The sequence below is a fragment of the Meriones unguiculatus genome, chromosome 17 (assembly GCF_030254825.1).
Source record: "Meriones unguiculatus strain TT.TT164.6M chromosome 17, Bangor_MerUng_6.1, whole genome shotgun sequence".
NCBI lineage: Eukaryota > Metazoa > Chordata > Mammalia > Rodentia > Muridae > Meriones > Meriones unguiculatus.
The window spans coordinates 14,053,989-14,067,022 of record NC_083364.1 but is presented as its reverse complement, the minus strand read 5'-3'; the positions used below and the strand labels follow the sequence as shown (position 1 = coordinate 14,067,022).

The 13,034-nt window shown below is 41.0% G+C and overlaps 1 pseudogene; it reads right to left on the bottom strand.

Annotated features, from left to right (window-relative positions):
- Positions 1-1,280: 1,280 nt before the first annotated feature.
- On the bottom strand, positions 1,281-12,412 carry LOC132648685 (ribitol-5-phosphate xylosyltransferase 1-like; annotated as a pseudogene).
- Between the last annotated feature and the right edge of the window lie 622 nt (positions 12,413-13,034).

The window sequence follows — 13,034 nt, the reverse complement described above, 5'->3', positions numbered from 1 at the left end:
GGCTGGCAAAGCAGGTCCTGTGAGACTTTTACACAACTCTCTTTAGTCTGGCGTTCTTCTACCTGGTCAGCCGTGATGCAAATAGTTGATGCCTGACAGTTCTGCTAGCCTGGATACATCCATTCTTGCCTCCTTTCTGGCCTTGGTACCCTGAAGATGTCAGAAACTATGAGCGAAAATAAACCTTTCTCCACTTGTTCCTGCCGTCTGTCTTGTTACTATGTTAAGGACACAGATGCTTTTCATTCTGAGAAGAGAGTATGACCAGTTAGTTGCCTTGAGCAAAATCCTCATGGAAACAAGTTTTTAATGTTTTTTTTCTGACTGCAATAACCAGTGTTTTAACATATAATGCTGTTTCCCTAAAGTTTGCAATTTCTAATTTTGGTACATAAAATAGAACGTGTTATCAAGTGCAATGTTTTGGGACTATATACATTGTGTACTAGCCGCAACTTGCTAATTCACATACAAATCACCTCAGAGTTGATACAGTTTGTGAAAGCATGTAACACCCACTCAGGCACCTTTCAATTATATTAAAATAATTTTCATGTTGTATAGAAGAGCCATTAAGTTCATTGATGCTATCTAACTTTGCAGCCATTGTTCAGCATATATCCTGCTACTGACATGACCAGATGTCAGCCCTAGTAAATAGTACTCTATCAGTTAGTTCTTTATTTTATGTGTCATATGCACTTGTGTGCATGGAAGATAGAAGAACATGTCAGGACCTACTGAGCAATACTTACAGATGGCTGAGTGTGTGCCATGCATGCTGGGCACTGAACTCAGGCTATATGCAAGAATAGTGAGCACTTTCAAACACTGAGCCAGCACTCCAGCCCCTAAAGTGGGTTAAAGTCAGTGAGCATGGTCAGTAAATGCTGGCTTCTTGATCTCGGTAGAACTGAACCTGAGTCACCTGTCTACATATCCATCCATCCACCAATCTATCTATCCACCTAATTGATGTGTTTGTGTGTGCACGCTGGTGGGGTGGTCACATGACAGCCCATGAGACTCACTTCTCTCCTACCGTGTAGTTTCTGGGGGACTGAACTTAGGTCATCAGGCTTGGCAGTAAGCACCTTTAACCACTTAAGTATCTTGCCAGGTCAGCCTCAGTAAAATATCGCCATTTCTTTGATCTTGTATACAGCAGTAGCCAAAAAGGAGAACATTTGGGCCCTTCTGTGAAACTGAGTTGCTGGAGCCACCTTATCAAGTGCTGTACATATTCACACTTAAGAACACACACTTACAACTAGGTATGATTAACCTTTATTATTTATAAAAAATGAGCTTTCTAAAATATTAGTAAATTTCCACTTTAGTTCTGTTTTGAAGTGTTGGTACCAGTGAAGTAACATTTTTCTTCTTTGAATCATTTCTTGTAAAGTTACAGTCTTCTCCTTTTCTAAAATGGCAGGAAGCTCCTTCCAGTCCTTGATGAAGATAAAGGGGGCACCCATGGCCTTGAGTAACTGCAGAGGAGCGCTGTGGTGACTGGACATGTTTCCACAGTGGCCAGCTGTCATCACATCTTCTACCACAGGAATGGAGCCAAACGAGCAGGCCTCATATATTCTGTAACACTCTGTGTTCACTCCTACAGGACACAAAGTGAGGTCACTCTGAAGCAAAGCATCTTGGTAATTCTTAAGACTTTCATTTGTCTCCTGAGGCTGCCACCTAGGAAATTAAACAAACAACAAAGAAATCCCTGTAAGGTTTTACTTTCCTATGGCATCTTTTTTGAAGCAAAACTTTTAATGTCAGTTATCAAAAATGTGAACACATCATAGAGATGATAAATATGAGAGGCATTGAAAATGTTGGGCCAAACACATTTCTTAAAACTTCTTTAAGTTTTGGGGGTTTGGGTATAGCCCAGCTGCTAGAACTCAGACCTAGTATTGATCATCATCTATCCATAAACTGGGTATAAAATTCCCTAATTCTAGAAGTTGGGAGGCATAGGAAGAATCAGGAGTTTAACATCATCCTGGGCTAAATACCGAGTTTGAGGACAGCCTGTGCTACATGAGACTGCCTAAAACAAGTTTTTTGTTTTGAACATTTGAAAATGATCTGAACATTTTATTGCTGTATATTTAAAAATATCCAGTGATCAATCTTCGAATGGGTGTATTCATTCACTCCGTAATTCCCGAGTGTCGAGTTCTCTCGTCTTACTCTGATGCAGCTGTGCTGTATCCAGTGGTGGGCATTAGGTCTTTGAGTTAAGTCAGGACATTTTCTAGAAAGTCTGAAGCCCTGTGAGGAAAAGCACAGAGGGGCTTCTGGAGTGACAGGGCTGCATTTTCGTATGGGTGATTACTGAATGTTTCACTGCCAAGGGCTCAGAATCAAGAGCTGTATGTGAACAGGCAGGCTAGTGCAGACGTGGGGAAGAGTAGAGAATAAACAAAGATGAAGGTCATGCTTGTGCTTGTTATGCCCAAGAACTGGTAGGGAGGCCAGCAAGGTGGAAGTAGAGGAACTGAGGTGAGCAGTCAAAAACCACAAATTCTGCTCACAGAAGACTCACCTGTAGTGTTCTGATGAGGGAACGACATAAGCAATAAACATTTTAACATTCAATCTGGCTGTGGTCTTGAAAATGGAATGAATATATAGGCCACATACATGCAGAAGCTGAGCCTGGCATTCTTTTCCATTTGTATTCTCTTAGTGAAAGAAGCACCAGTCTCTACAGGGAGACTGAGGAGGTGTCAAAGGTTAGGACAGAAGGTATAAAGCAGTCTTTGAGGAGAAAGGGGGAATACTTTAGGAAATACATGAGTGATGGGTTCTTCAGCTTTCAAACTGTCTAAACTTATGCACAGCTGCGTGAGTATGGCTATGGAGTGGGCAGAAGGGGAGACTAGACAGGTAGGGTTCGCTAGATGGGGGAATTAGAAAGGGGAACATATATGCAGGGCTGGTTGACTGTAGAATTTAAGCTGTGTAATTCAGAAGTTGATACAGGGACAGGAAGAACAATCAGGGGATAGTAAAAACCATGTTGTAAATTCCAGCTGAAGTGTGGAGTCCCATTACAGAGAATGAGTTGGAATGGCAAGATAGGATGGTTACCAACAGAAATGCTAGAACTCGAGGTCATGGAGAGACCTTGTGGTATGTGAAATGAAAGTGGTCATTTAGGAAATGACCATAACAGGAAATGGCTGATCGAAGCCTATGATCTATGAAGGGGAGAAAGAAAGAAACCTTATACCAAGGTGATGGAAGGATTGCCTAGACTTAGAAGTCACCAAGAATTCAGACAAGACTGGTGTCAGCCAGAGGGGCACTGGAGCTCCAGTCTTTAAGGAATCAGGGTTTTAAGGCGAAGGTGAAGGCTCAGGGCTACAGAGTTCCAGTTACACACACTGGCATGAGACTGAGAAATGGGGTTCCAGGTGTGGAAGGACAGAATTGTCTAGAAGCAGCAGGAACACAGAGGGTAGTACATGACCTCTAGCTCAGCTCAACCAGAACCATTTTATTGTCGCGCGCAGCCTTCACCGATAAGGATGACGCGGCAACCGAAGATTTGTCCAGCAGAATCTTTATTATGAAGCTCTTGCAGGTAGATGGAGAAGGACCTCAAGCCTTGTGAGTGCTCTGCTTAAATAGCCCGTAGGGCTACGTGCTCGTCTGTAATTGGTGCTCCGCACAATACCCAATTAGCATGTGTTCTCTGATAGGGAGAGCACTCAAATCCATATTAGCATCCTGTGGCGCATGTGCTGCTGCAAGATACAGCACTGACAAGAAGAACCAGGAAACAGGAAGCCAGCGCCATCTTGTAATGGCGAATGCGGCTCCCGACATTTTATTAGTGCTTTTCCTCCAGTAAGACTTTCCTCTCTCATACCACCTCTCACTCACCAGCCCTTCAGCTGCTGTGTAAGCACCCCCCTGCCTTATGTCCTTTGCTTTGGCTCCCCTCTCTAAATGGACCCTGCTGACTCCTGTGCCCTCTTCAGGCCTGTATATAATGTAGCCCTCCACCTGGTGCTCTCCTTCGCTACCTGAAAACAAATGTTCTACCCTCCACCTCAGTCCTCTCTGTGGCCTTCTTGTCTTTAATTCTCTTCTTACAAGGCATTACCATCTCCTGACACACACTGTTTTACTTGTCTCCTCCAACAAGTGCTATGAGGGCACTGTTTTTGTTTTGTTTTCACTGTTCTTATGAGTAAGATGGTTTTTGGCATTTGGCAGTTGTTTGGTAACTCAGAGTAAATGAATTTAATACATTTACATTAATAGTAATTGTATTAAATTCATAGTAATTAGTGATATCCATCTAGAAGGCAATTTCTGTCACAATTAAAAAATAAATTTCTAGATCTAGAAGCATATGTTTTAGGCATCCATTCCCTGGCCACTCAGCTTTATACTCCATGTGTTTATTTAATAGCAAAAGAAATTATTGCAAAATGACTTCCATTACTCCATCAATACTTTCTTCCTGAGTATAATGGGAAAGACTGGAGAAAAGCCAGTTTCCTAAGTTTTAGTTACTGCTGTACCTTTAGACAGGAGGCTGGAATAAGCAGTTACCACTGTTTCTATAGAAACCTATTTGTACACAAGGTGACATTCGCATTGGAGAGCCACAGGAAGGAACCATGCAAACATTGAACTTACTGCTCTCTTGCAGAAACCCAACAAAGTTTATTACCTCCATCTTGTTTCAAAATGTTCATTAGTGCTTGTCTTGATGAGTTTTCATAGATAGTTCCTAAAAATTACATATGTAGGGCCTCTCATCATGCATCATCGACCTGCTGGCTTCAACCACGGGAAACTTTCTGTATCTATAAAAGCAAGTAATGAATTACTATATGGCAGGATGCCCCACAGCTTGGCTTGTTAAGCCATGTGTTAAAGACCATGGTTTCTAAGCACACTGTACACCACAGACATTAAGAGTCCTATTTGTCCACTAAAAAGAAAATATACTGTTATAATCATGAACTCTGAAAAGTTAATTTCAAAAAAATTCCAAAAATAAAACAATGAATAAAACCTGTGTTGGTATAACATTCTTTTGAAATGTATACACCTTACCCTTGTTCATTCAAATGCTGATTTCTTCCTCCCGCCCGCCCAACTCTTTGGTTTCACTCCGGATATTGCCTAGTAATACTTATTTAAAGCATCCTGTCTCAACTGTGTGCAAACAGGCCAAAATAAAGAAATTAGACACAATGTTGAGCTGGGAGGAGCCAGAGGACAGGAAAGAGGGGAGGAGCCAGAGGACAGTGGGAGGAGAGGAGAGCTAGGAGAGAGAGCTGGAGGACAGATCTTGGAACTACGTGGAGATGGACTGGATCTAATATTTCACAAAAAGCAAGTATAACGTGGGAAATCTAAATGTTAGGAAACCATGAGGGCTTGGAGGTTTAGGATGGAGTAGCTATTGCCCAGCACTGTGATCTAGGTTAACTAAATAAACCCAGTCTCTGTGTGGTGATTTGGTTATACAGCTGTTAGGACGAACAGCAGTTTACTAGAAGATATATCAATTACCGCTTACAACAAACCTGTTATTATACAGAGGAGGCTCATTCCATGGGCACTGGTTTGCATATAAATGTGTGCCTGTAGTCTATGCTGTATACAAGATTATTATGGCATTTTGGGTCAAATAACTTTTTGTTTGAAAGAGTGCCATAGACTGCACCATGTTTAATAACATTCCTGGGCTCTACCCCCTTGACACCAGTTGTTATAATTCCCCCTCTTCAGTTGAGACAACCAAAAGGTTTCCGGATGCTACCCAATGTCTCCTCATCGGGAACAGGGTGAGGCTGGCAACACCAGAATGACTATGCTTCTGTCTTCTATTAGGTGAGTAGGTGATGTCATACAATGTGGAAAAAGTATAAATATTTCTACAAATACAGGCTCTTTTCAATAAATAGATTTTTCTGAAGGTTGGGTGTACTTACAAAGTTTTTGAAATTTTAAGGCTGGTCCCAGCCTAAACCTGTTCGCCTGGAATGTTGTCCATGTAGTGGTGGGAATACCTGTCCCTGGAATTTCTCTAGTGACATCTGTACAGCTAAAGCAGTCTGAATCTACAAATGGTGGTAACCAGTGACATAATAATGAATGTTGGATTTAATTCTGTCAGTGAGATGATTCACTTCATCAACAAATATCTGAGTACCTACTGTGTATAAGCATTATTTTAAAATTTACTTTTTTTAAATTTATGTGTATATTAGTATATTTGTGTGCCTGCTTGTCTCCATGTGTAGCCAAGCACCCACAGAGTTCAGAACAGGGATTCAGAGCCTTGGATGGCTATGAGACACAGCATGTGGGTGCTTAGAACTGAATCTGAGTTTCCTATATGAGCAGTAATTGTTCTTAACTGCTGAGCCACCTCTATAGCCCATTTCTACAGAACTAATTTAAATCAGGGAAGAAAACTCCTGACCTCAGAAAGTGTATATACTACTGAGAGCCTATCTCTATTAAAAATCTATCCACAGAAAGTTTAAAAAATGTTTTCCATTTTTTTTTAAACTGGAAGATGATTATATATTGAGGACCCTAAATATCATTTAATTAACCTCTGCTTTTACAGTTGAGATTAACATCAAGTCAGCCAATCACAAACCCAAGGGAAGTCTATACAGTATATAAAAATATTGCCACAACAGTATTTGTTTTCAGTAGAATTATGGCTCTGTCTTTGTTCATTTTCTGCTAAACATCTCTTCAGGACACTACTAAGCTTAAAATTTTATCCTATATCCATTTTTAGAACAAACAAGTACTCTTCAGTTCTCCTCAGAAGATGGTAAAATACAACAAAGCAGTTACTATTGCCACTGAGGCTCGAGGCCACTCTTTTTGATGGTAGGAAAGATAGGCCTGCCTCATCACCAGTGAGCTTACTGCCATTTAAAACACCATCTTCCCTGTTCTGTTCAGAACACCCGAGGGATGCCTTTCTTATCTTATACTTACGTCGCCACACCTAAAGGCCACTGGAAAACATCTGCGCCATTAATCCAAGGGCTGTCGTATGTTATGAAAAGCAGGTCCACAAAGCCTCCATTTCTTTTGAGGAACTGCATTATCCAGTCATTGTCACAGTATTCATTTCCAAGCAAGACAACAGCCAGATGCCGCAGTTTCTGGGTTTGCATTAAATTCTGTGCATACAGTAACCACTGGGTGGCATGGGAGATCTTTCCTTTTTCTCTTCAGTTTAACACAAGGACCATGTTGTCTATGTCTATGGAGAAGTACCCTGGAACCACACCTGGGCCAGTGATGAAGCAGTCGAAAACAACACACCACAGGCAAGAGATAAACAAAGCTGAACAAAGGAATTTCAATAATTTTATATAAAACCTAGAATAAGATTTAATTAATATTCTCGTTGGAAGTGCAATTTGTATAATGCAAGTTCTTCTGAGCAAGTGGGACAGAATAATAGAAAGCTTTGGATGTAGAAATTCAGCTAGTATATGAGAGTGGACTCTCATTTCTTCACTGAAGGCAAGGCAGTAAGATACAATGTAAAGGAAAGCATCAAGCTTCAGGAGATTCTGTACATAATTAAAAGGATTTGTGTGCATGTGTGCCACGGTGTGCTTGTGACAGCCAGAGGACAACTTGGAGGAGTTGGTTCTCTCCTTCCACCATGCAGACCTTGGGGTTGAATACAGGTTGTCTGAGTTAAGGGCAACCACTTTTACCTGGCAACTCATCTTACCAGCCCTTAAAGGGTAATTTTATGTAAATATGAAAGTACATAAAAATAAGTATTGAAAAATACTTATATATCTTCCATCAGTAGAAATATAAAAATGTGAGTGAGATTATACATTAAATTCCTAATAGCAATTCTTTAGTGAAGAATAAAAAGAGTAGGAAACAAAGAAAAGGCTTTTATTGGAAACAATTCTGTTAGGAGGAAAGTTAAACATAAAGAATTCCTGACAGTTGAGATATGTTAAGTCTGAGTGGTTAGCAAGTGGGAGAATGTTGTATTTTCTTCTTTGCAATATATTTTTAAGTCTTCATAAAAGGAATAGACATGCTCGATAACTCACACTTTCACCCGCTGCCCCAAGCAATCACTGCAGCCGAAGTGTTCTGAACTTTGGGAGTCAAAGTACAAGGGAATGAGCAGTTGGGAAGTGAAAACAGTGAGTGTGGACAACCATTCTGAAATTCCGGATGAGGATCAACGGAGAGTAGTGGGGGAGGAAAATGAAGGAGAGAGAGGCAGCACCTGACAGAACATGGTCTGAGAAGAGAAGGATGGAATGCACAGAACATCCTGGAGTAGGGAGATCACCTCCTAGAGAGCTCAGGGTGAGGGAAGGCCTGAGAGAGAAGGGGTAAAGATGCCTGAGCATCTAGTTAAGGCAGAGAATTACGGATGCCCTCACTCTTGGTGTGCTAGGAATAAGAATGTGCGCCCCACTCCCTGTCCATGTGGGGCTGGGAACCAAGTCGAGATGTGCGCATGTTCAGTGAGAGTTCTACCAACTGAGGTGTATCTCCACCCCTAGCTACTACACTTAAAACACGAAAATTTCCTAATATACACTAACATTATAAAAATAAGGCTTGTGTATGAGTAGTATAATGTACAGAATGAGTGCTAGGTTCTAACTATCTAAAGTTATTACTGAAAATACATTAACTGAAAATAATCATGTACAGAATTCTAATTTCCTCTTGTGGGTTACTTAGCATATGTGTAAGAATCAGAACTTACAATGTTCAATATATTTTTCTACCGCTTGCCTCAACTGAAAAATGTCTTCAGAGTAAGCACTTCCATATAGAGTGCCCAGAGAAATCATTTCAGTCTGAAGTAACTGTGCAAACAGTATAGTTTTGGAATTCACTTAAGTTAGCACCAGTGTAACGTGATATTCCATGAGACTTCATTAATTTTGGATACATTATCTACTACTTTTCATTGTTTAATAAGGTATTTTAAAAATCTATCACAGAACTTGACTACAAAGTTTTCTAAGAGGAAGTAACACGGTTTCTTCCATGATGATGTAAAATCTTGCATACAAACCTAAGAAAGGCAAACAGGGCTTAGCCTTTCTTGGTGGTAGTTAATGATGTTTTGCTTTAATCCCTTTTCTATCACTGTGGTAATACCAAGTAATCATAAGGTTATGGTGACGTGTATGACTGTGCCTTCAGGGAAGAAATGAGAGTCTCACATATTCCACTCTATAGACTAGTTGAATTCCAGAAACTTCTCTGCAATGTTAGTCCACTGACATGTTCACTGATCAACTACAAACACAGAGAGCAATTAATGCATGCAATAGACATTCACTTTTTTTTTTTTTTGGACTGGCCATTGAACCCAAGGTGTTGCACATTCTATGACAGTCTTCCTGCCACTAAGATCCACTTACTCTTTCAAGCAGTGAAATCTAACTAGTGTGAAGTTTAGGAGTATACACACAACCTACAATGAGATTAGAACAATGAGACTAAATACCTGTTTACACTGCATGTATGATTCCTCTGAGAGAGTCAAGCAATGACAGGCTTGGGAGCTAGCTGAGTTGATAAAGTGCTTGTGCCATGAGCATGAGGACCTAAGGACAATTCTTGAACTAAGATAAAAGGCTGATTCATGATGGAGAGGCAGATCCCTGGTGCTCACTGTCCAGACAGCCTAGCCTAATCACTAAACTTCTATGAGAAACCTGTTCTCAAAACCAGCTGATAGCTGCAGGCTGCCGAGGTGTATATGTGGGCACACATGTGAACATAGGGTGAAGGGAGAAGTGGTGGGTTGTACAGAGAAGGAACTGGAGGGGAGGGAATGCAGGTTGGACTGGATCATGTATTCATGATCTAACATGTATTCATGTCCTCATGTACTAACATTATATAAAATATTTAATTGAAGACAAACAGGGACAAGCCGGGTTCAGTGATGTACACCTGTAATCCCAGCACTGAGGAGGCAGAGGCAGGGAGATCATTGTGAGTTTGAGGCCAGCCTGGTCTACAAAGCAAGTCCAGGGCAGCCAAGTCTACACAGAAAAACATTGTCTTGAAACAACAATAACAAAAACGAAGTAAACATGTAAAAACAACTAATATTTATTTCCGTTAAAAGCCAACTGGAAACAGTACTTTCATGATAAAACTATGTTTTTTCTAATTAAAATCATCTTAATTCTATTTGAAACTTAAGAAATTATACAGTGATAAGTAAGTTAAAGAAAAGTAACATCCTTGAAAGTCTTGGCAATGCACTGGTGGTTTAGAATCTAAAAATCAAAACAGAAACAGTTTTGAATTTTGGAAAAGAAAGGGAGCCTACATAATTACGTAAATCATAGTAGATATGACATAAAATGTTTTAATAAGTAAAAGTTGGACTCTGAGTATTTCCAGGTTAACCTAACCACGAACAAATAGTAAATCATGAAAGTAATGTTTACTTTCGTCCTTTGAGGCATAGAACATTGTGTTCATTTACCAGTCAAGTGCATGAAATGTGGAACATGAAGCTTTCCATATCATCAGCTAAAACCAAAACAGAAATAAGACTCCCCAGAATTTATTTACAGACTTTTAGTTTCTTTCTTCTCTGCACTGGGGACTGAACCCAGGGCATGGCACATGCCAGGCAACTCATCTGCCACTGAGGCAGGTCTCCAGCTTTCCCTCCAAAATTACCTTGAAATGTCTAATTTAATAAGAAAACGTTTACTAAAGTGCAAGCTGGACCTATTTATTTATTTATTCATTCCCAGGATTGATTTCTGTTTTCTTCCCAAGCTGAAGCATAAAGATATAAAGTGGTTTATAGAAGTATAAATATACTGTGCATACTATATGATAAAATAGAGAGCATACTTATGAGAGTACATTCCCTCCAGTAGGTCCATGAGGCGTCACGCGGCAGGCAAGGTTAGTGTTGTCTAACAGTACCTGTACTGTGTTCTTCCTACAATCAACTGTCCTTCCCTCCATTGCGCAGTCACGTCGGGGGATCAAGAGTGCCTTCGAAAACATGTTCCCACAGATATAAACCTGGTAGTCAAAGAACAAAACCAGACACATCTGCTGTCTTAGCCATTTTAGAATGTTAGGAAAATGTATGTTTTATTCTTTTCTCATTTGACTCTGAGCTGAGACATTTCTCTCCATGGTCGGTTGCAGCAGTGACCAAGACATTCCTCGGTCATGTGTGGCAGCTTACTGTATGCCAGGTAGACTTCAGTGGCTGTAGTTGTAAAGATTACAGGATATTGTACTTATACCGAGGAACCCCAAATGTCACTGAACCCTGGCTACCCATCATATTCTGAAGCAAAATGTATATTATAAACTAAAATACCATCATTATTAGAATTAATTTAATATCGTGACTGGAGAGACTAAATGACTTGCGCTGAAGCCACAAGTACACCAAAGCATTCAGTGTGTCAAGGGGATAGATATCACCTCCCCATTTGCTCAGACGTCCTTGAAGGCATGATCCCCTCTGCAAGCTGACAGACACTTCATCCTGTCTCCTAAGGGCAACCACAATGCTTTGTTTTGTTACATGAGGTAACATTAATATGCAGGCCTACAACCTCTGAGAACCCCTTGTCATTTATTTTGAAAGATATTCTTTGGTCCATTTCCATTATTCCATGCTCTTAAAGCCACACTAACAACCAGTGTGAAAATTTGGGCCATTGGATAAAACATCCAAATGTGTTAGGCTAAATAATGCCCCGCTTCTCCAGGTCATAACTTAATCTCTAGATCCTGTGACTATTGTCTTACACAGCAGAGTGTCTCAATGTGACCTAGCTGCTGAGGTGCAGAGCCTTCCAGAGACACAGACACACCAGCCTTGAGGAAGGCAGAAGCTGTAACGTTCTCAATCGCTCCATGGGCAGTTCACTACAGCAGCCTTAGCAAACTGTGCTATGTCAGTAGAACACCTTGAAGGGAGGTGCCACTGTAACAAACAGTTACATGTGGAAGGGGCTTGGAAACTGGGAAATGGGGGTGGCTGGAAGAACTCTCAAGAGTAACTTTTTTTTATTTTTATTTTTATAAGCAAAGTCTACTTTAGATTGCCTGAAACAGACTGCAGAATAATTCAGATGCTCACAGTTCATTTAGTGAGCAAGACTCAGAAGAGAGCAAGGAACACAGTAGAGAAAACCTACATTGCCTTAAGTACAGACTCCCCGAAACTGACTTCGTTAAAGGAAATACACAATCTAGCAAATTCCATACCAGGACAGGATACACTTTACACTGTCTTCTCAAGCTTTTCCTGTTACACTGACTTTCCAATGGCTGCTTTGCCCCACATTTGTACACTGTGTTTGTGTTTCTCTTTTGTGGGTTTGTTTAATATTTGCAGATGATCTTCTGGGCTCCTCCAAGGGGCTTGGGTCACTTCTCCAGCCACACACCCTGCAGCACACACAGCTTGTCTTCTAAGCTCCAGAAGGCTCTATTCCATTGCTGTTGCTCTTCTTGGTGGTCATCTTATGTTACTGCAGCTGGCTGGGATGGACTTCCCCAATAGCCTCTCAAAGGCTCTCTGCATGATCCCTTTAATCCTGGGTCTTCAACTGCTGCTGAGGCTGCACCTTCACCAGTGGCCTCTCCTGGCTTCTCCCAGAGCCAAGTCTCAGCTGATCTCCACACTCCTTCATGCCTTCAAAACCAGTACCACCTGGGTGACTCGTACACTACCAAGTTCTGTTGCCAACAGCCTTGGCCACCTCTGGAACACAGAGCCTGTGTGTTGACCCGGAGAAAACACTTTCCAGAAGGCTTTACGTTAATGATGCTGGGCTCTTAAGTACTGCTAGTTCCTCAGCTGTGGCTGAGCAACACTGATTGTCTTAGTCACACAAAGCTTTCTCTTCAACTGTGCTGGTCTTTGTTAATCACAGCTGATTCTTCAGCCCCAGCTGTTCAGACACCACAGATTTCTCACAAAAATGGCCCAGCAGAGTCTTTGCTTTCCTCTG